At 34.5% G+C, this 6,550-nt stretch overlaps 1 long non-coding RNA gene across 1 annotated transcript; it reads left to right on the top strand.

Annotated features, from left to right (window-relative positions):
• Window positions 1–1,499: 1,499 nt before the first annotated feature.
• On the top strand, window positions 1,500–4,071 carry LOC148240109 (uncharacterized). Its single transcript, XR_015816334.1, has 3 exons — window positions 1,500–1,730; window positions 1,814–1,915; window positions 3,316–4,071. It is a non-coding gene; the product is annotated as an uncharacterized LOC148240109 (long non-coding RNA).
• The last annotated feature ends 2,479 nt before the right edge of the window (window positions 4,072–6,550 follow it).

Below are 6,550 nucleotides of genomic sequence, written 5' to 3'. Positions count from 1 at the left end.
TTTCTTTTCTTATCACTAATCATTCTGAAGAAGGGGTGATGACGTGATCCTAAATGACTCCAATTTAGTTCCAATGATACAATCTTGCATCAAGGAGGAATCCCGCAGATCTCGTCCTAAATAGGCAAGTGAGTTTAGAATCCATTTGTTTTCTAAATGGGATCGACTCAAACGGGAAAGTAAATTCTAATTTCTTAAATGGAAACACCCTGAACAAGAAAGTAAATTCCAATTTCTCACACGAGAACATCTTGAACAGAAAAGTAACTTCAACCTTGACTACCTTCCTAAATGGTATTATTCCAAAGACTAGACCAAGTTTGTCCAAAGGAAACTTGAGACCCAAGTGATGCTTTGTAATAGCTTGGATTTTTCCCAATTTGAACTCTTGAGTTTGGTATGATTGATTAAGTGTGCATATGTATAAAGGGAGATGTGATAAGATTAAGAACTAAGTTTCGAGTCAAATGGAGGGAAAATTATAAGATTGGAGTAGCCAGAATCCCTTAAGAAGAGCTTTTGCCTCAATAGGGAAAACCACATTATCTACATATGAGAATGCTTCTCAAGACTAGAACAACATTGTAGAAGGTAAGAAGACGCTTCGAGACTATGAGAAAGTAATTGAATTAATAATCAGGAGAGAAATCTGCCATGTGAGGGAGAAAATCAGAACCCCTAATTGACCATTGGGGCTTGATTTGTGTCCCGAGACCAAACTACTTGGAATTTGAGACTCAAATTCGGCTGAGAACTAGCCAATATATTAAGGAAAAAGTTTATGGAAAAATAAAAATGTCTATAGAAGAAAATGTGCAATAAATGAAGTCAAACCCGTGAGGCAAGCACATGGAGGACAATTTTGACCTTTTGGAATCATTTAGGTAATAACTGGGCCAAATGGACAAGGATGAAGCCCAAACCAAAAAATATTTGATAGCTGCACTCTTGAAGAACATGTGAAGCACAATTTTTCCCAAAAATATTAAAAATTGAACAAGTTATGGAGTTTTGAAGTAACGGTATAGGCATGGGCCTAGCTTTGTGTGCGGTTTGGACCTTTTGGGCCTTAAGTGGCCCAAATATGGTCTTTTTGAGCCCAAATTTGGTCGGTATGTACCCGAAAACATGAAGAAAATGTGAAGGTAAAATGAGCTAGAAATTCATAAGAATCGAGGAGTTATGGCTGTTTGAAATGAAGGCATGTGCGTAAAGTGCAATTTTGGGCCTTATGGGATTATGTGGACCTAAGGTGGCCCAACCATATCGAATGGAGCCCAAATTTGGTATGGAAGCTCCTGGAAGGGGGATAAGACGTGAAAGGATCTAGATAAGATTAGAATACTCTAAAATTACTTAAAGGCTAAGAAAGGAAGAGATATGGATAAGGATGAAGCTTGAGGAGGTTTAAATAGCCAATCACGTTTTGCCACCTCTCCCATGCTTATCAACTCCCATATAAATAGGGATGTGGGAAGAAGGGAAACCCATTCTAGGGTTGAAAAAGGTTAAAAAGAGAAAGAAGAGAGAGAAAGAGAAGAGGAAAAGGGAAGAAATCCAATAAAAGTGAGGGAAATTGATGGAATTTGGGAGTTTTTCCTTGAGGACACTCTTATCTAAATTGTGAGAGGAAGAGAGAGGAAGGAAGAAAGAAAGGAGAAAAACAAAGAAATAAGAGAAAAGGAGAGCGAAATCTCACAGCCAACGAAGGGAGAACCCGCGACCTTAAGGTGAGTTTTCTCTTTCATTTTAATTTCGTTTCTCTTGAAATTTTAAGGATGATTTTTAATTGATATTAGTATTTTTATATTAGATATTGCTCAAAAACATTCCGGAACTCTGCCAAATTTTCAAGAGAAAAAGTTTATAAATTGAGTCGAGATTCTGTCAGAGTTAAAGCAGCATGTCCGACAAGGTATGCAGTTTCAAGTTTTTTTTCATGAAAACTAATTTATCTATCATCATGATATTTTTAAGTGTAAAATAATGATAATTCTAAGGAAAGATGCTGCAAAAATATCGGTAGAAAATTGATGAAAATATAAGGGGAAATTCTGCTCAATTGAAAAGAGAAAATTGAAGTATTTATAAAGGGAGACTTTGCCAAAGTCACTAGAGAAATTTGAAGAAAAATGTAAGGGGAGACTCTTCTAAAATAGAGAGAGAGCTTAAGTTGATTGCACTGGACCTGAGTGTGTGGGTATTGTGATTGCATGACCTATGTATTTTTCAAAGTGTTTTCAAAGTATTTTTAGTATAGTAAGTGGATATTATGATTTCATGACCAATGTAGTTTTCAAGTGTTTTCATCAATTTTTTCTACGTATTTTCATATATACAGTGCAAGTGTTTGTGAAAGTATTATTGTGTTTTAAGCGTTATTTTGCCTATATATTTTCGGAAGTGATTTTAGTAAGTGTGCATCACTCGTTATTGAAGTGAGTTGTTCTAAAAACACCTGCATGATGCTAGGCTTCAGTGTGCCCCTACATAATCGTTCTGTTTTCGGGTGTAGTAAGAAAGTGATAAGTGTGACTTCATACATAACAGTTCTGTTTTTGGGTGTATGGGGAAGTGTTAAGTGTTAAGTGTTAAGTGTGCATCACTCATTATCAAGGCGAACTGTTCCAAAAGCACTTGCATGATGGTAGGCTTCAGTGTGCCTCTACATAATCCTTCCATTTTCGAGTGTAGTAAGAAATTGATAAGTTTGACTTCATACATAACTGTTCTGATTTTTGGGTGTTTGGGGAAGTGTTAAGTGTTAAGTGTGCATCACTCATTATCGAGGCAAACTGTTCCAAAAGCACTTGCATGATATTAGGCTTCAATGTACGCTTATATAACCGTTCCGTTTTCAGGTGTAGTGGCAAAATGATAAGTGTGAATGCATACATAACTATTATGTTTTTGGGGGTTTGGAGAAGTGTTAAGTATTAAGTGTGCACCTATACAAGTATGGTAGTAGGAAGATGTGAACAGCCCCCCATAACAGTGATAGAGCTCATTATACAATGTAGTGAAGTGCATTCGTTCTCTGATTCTAAGACACGTAGCTTGTTATCCAATGTGGCGCACTGTACCAGTTGAGTGATCTGGTACATTGGAGAGTATAACTCATTGTATAACGTAACAATGTGTTTTTTGGATCGTGATATTTATTTTTCAGTGAAAGTGAATATGTTTTTTAGAAAGTATATAAGATATATATATCTTAATGTGTGTGAAAATTATCTACATTACATGTATTAGTTGTGTGTCATAATATCTACTTACTGAGATAGTTATCTCACTCCCCCATCATTTTTCATATAGTGAGGATTCTGCTGCAAAATAGTAAGTGATACGGAAGAGAAGTTGAGAAGTTAGACTCTGAGATCGGGTTATCGGTTTGTACTTTTATATTATTAGATAAAAAAAAACTTTAGAGCCTCATATATATGTATCTTATATACATATTTCAAGAGATGTAACACTTCTGGGCACTCTGTATGTTAATTAAAGTTAATTCTTGTTATTTAATTTTGTATGAAGTGTAAGTATGCTCTAGACACGTCTTGTAAGAAATGGTGCCAGCCGCGACATGCTTAATGGGCTTGGAGAAATTACAAGGCAAAAGGAAAGGCCTAACTTTGGCCCAACCCTAAATGGCTTCAAGGCCATGTTGCCAAAGTGGGCCATAGCCCAAAAAGATCGTGCCCAAAGGAAGAAAGTCAGGCCATACCATGCCTTGGGAAGACCAACACATATATATAGCATGCAGGCGTGTGGGGGAATAGATCCTATGCCTAGTAGAATGCACAAAGGGGCTCATTTGCGGACAACTAATGCCGCTCGCACACGCAAGTCACACCCACAAGGAGGCCTCTATCACACGCCACACGCTCGCAGTAGCAAGCTTACAGTCGTAGGACAGCTGGGGATAACCTCTTTTTTGAGTCCAAGTTGGAGTCACTTCATCTTCTTTTTCCAAACTGATTCATATGCAGATTCCTATTCAAAGTCAATGTAAATTCAACATAAAAAGTAGCATGCAGGAAGCAAGTTTAATCAAAAAGGTCTACATTTATAATACCCAGACCTGAAAAACAACTTGAGATAATTTGTTTTCCTTTAATTATTAATTTAAAATAATTGATTAATTTATTTTATTGTTATTTAAGTAAAATTTTGAGAAAAAATGAATTAGGGACGAGATTAATATTATTATTGATTCCGCAATAATGCAATCACACTTTTTCTCCGGTCGCCATCATTCATTCCCATAGGCCCATGAGCATGAATAGCAATCATATAGATTCCCAAGGAAAACTATACCACAGTTCCAATACAAAACCTAATAACTAGCACTCATAGCCTAGTGGCTCCAACCAATAATAATACCAATACCCCTCCAAGAAAATCAGATAGACCGAATTTAGACTAGACAACTTAGTGAGTTAAGTTTTATTATACATTTAACTCATTTTTTTTTATACATAACCCCTAAGCTATCCTAGACCTAATTCAGCCTAACTCTACTATTTTTCCCATTTCTCCCTCTCACATTCTTTCCAAAACCTTATTTGTCCCTCTACACACCCCAACCATCCATATACTATTTTCCCTTTTTAATTCATTCATTCCACTTCCATTTCAATTCTTTAGTAATTTAACCATTTCAATATAATAATACAAATCATACAATTTATATATATAACATAAATCAAGTAAGAAGAAACAACAAGCATATTAATTTAATTTAATCCTAATGTTTCCTAATTAATTTTTTATTCATTTATTTTACTAACACTTAAGTCTTCTAGCTTAATTCTATTTTACATTAAGTTTTCTATTTAAGTTTAATAATCCTATCTATCCATCTCCTAATTCCATTCTTTGTTTTGATTTATTTCCTAATTTTAGTAAGTTTCTATTTAATTTCTATTTCAATGAATTTACAAAATTGTCTAACTAATTGCCTCAAATTCATTATTTATAATTCCCTTATTTGCAGTATTTATAATTTCCTATTTTCATTTATTTTCCAATTTTCGTTTTCTATTTAATTCAAATTTTCCTTTCCTTTATTGACATAATCCTAACCTTAAAACATAAAATAACATCAACAACAAAATCAATCAAGAAGATATCCTCTGATTTAACCAAAACATCATGAAGCCCCACACACACACACCTAAGTTCATTTAAAACCATATTGCTTTCTATTTTTATTCAAAATACACTTTCTAGATGCATATAAAAAACTCTTTAAAAGTGATTAAAGGAGTACTGCAATTCTTACCTCAATTGAGGCATGGTAACGAACTGATTCCAAGGATTTAGTTCCAATTGCAACCCCAAAGAACAAACACCTCGCAAACTGTGGTTCGGGTCTTCAACGAAACCCATTCGACGTATTGGGTGAACACATGTCACACAAACAACTCTCCTTCACTCATGCATACGAGCGGACTGCATAGCCGAACACCCTACGAAAAATAGAGAGTGCATCACATTTAACGAAAGTATAATTACATATTTTCTAATTAAACAACCTACAAATGTGATGGAAAATAACCCGAATACCAATTCAGAATTTTCCATAAGCCTTCTCATGCAACTTACTCACTTAGGACACTTTGAAAATATTTTTGCATGGTCACGAGCCTACATTAACTCGTTAAAAACCAACGAAGACAGCGTTAGTTTTTTATTCTAAAAGATGCATATGAAAGTTAAGAATTTCTACTGTCTTACCTACAAGTTTCTTTGCTGAACGGATCAATTTGCGACTCCAAATTGGTGCCAAAAGTAGCTTCGCGACTTGTCAATAACACAGACGTTTCGGGTCAGTGATGAAGCCGAGACTTTGGGTAGCATTTAACCAATTAAATCGGTTGCAATTTGGTAAATAATTTATTCTTCGTTAATTTATGATATTCAGACTACACATAGCTTAAATCATGAGTTCAAATTAGCAAAGAAAGCTTAAGAAAAATGCAAGAAAATAGGAGGTTTCGATCATGAACCCGAGTTACCAGGTAAACGGGTTACTCGACGATTCGACGTTCTAGTTGATGAAATTTGAACTCTGAAACACCTTAACATAATATTAGGATAGGTGAATTGATTGCAAAGCTTAATTTTGGAAAACTCATAATAATCACCAAGTAGAGACATCTTTCAGAAAACTCATAATAATCACATACAATACAAAATAACATAAAAAAGTAATAAAATAGTATGGATTTAAAGATCTCTAAAAATATTTTGGGCTTCACTAACCTGTTCAGAAAGGGTGCAAGGCTTGAATCATAGAACCTTCAAGTAAGTGACAGTATGTAACACGACATCTGCAAGAATATTAACTAAAAATGTAATAATTCTTCAACATGCAACCTTTTAAAAAAAAATAAATGTATTATTATGCACAAAGTTACCAAAGGGTACCGCCTATATATAAAAATAGTTACAAGTCAATCAAATCGTCCATGACTAGTCTAAAATCTTTACAATTTTTGAAGTCATGACCAAACAAAATAGATTAATTTTTAATGTTTGTACAATT

The sequence above is a fragment of the Carica papaya genome, chromosome 9, assembly GCF_054855325.1.
Source record: "Carica papaya isolate Zhongbai chromosome 9, ASM5485532v1, whole genome shotgun sequence".
Taxonomy (NCBI): Eukaryota; Viridiplantae; Streptophyta; class Magnoliopsida; order Brassicales; family Caricaceae; genus Carica; species Carica papaya.
The sequence above is the reverse complement of the archived record's forward strand: the minus strand, read 5'-3'. Positions and strand labels throughout refer to the sequence as shown.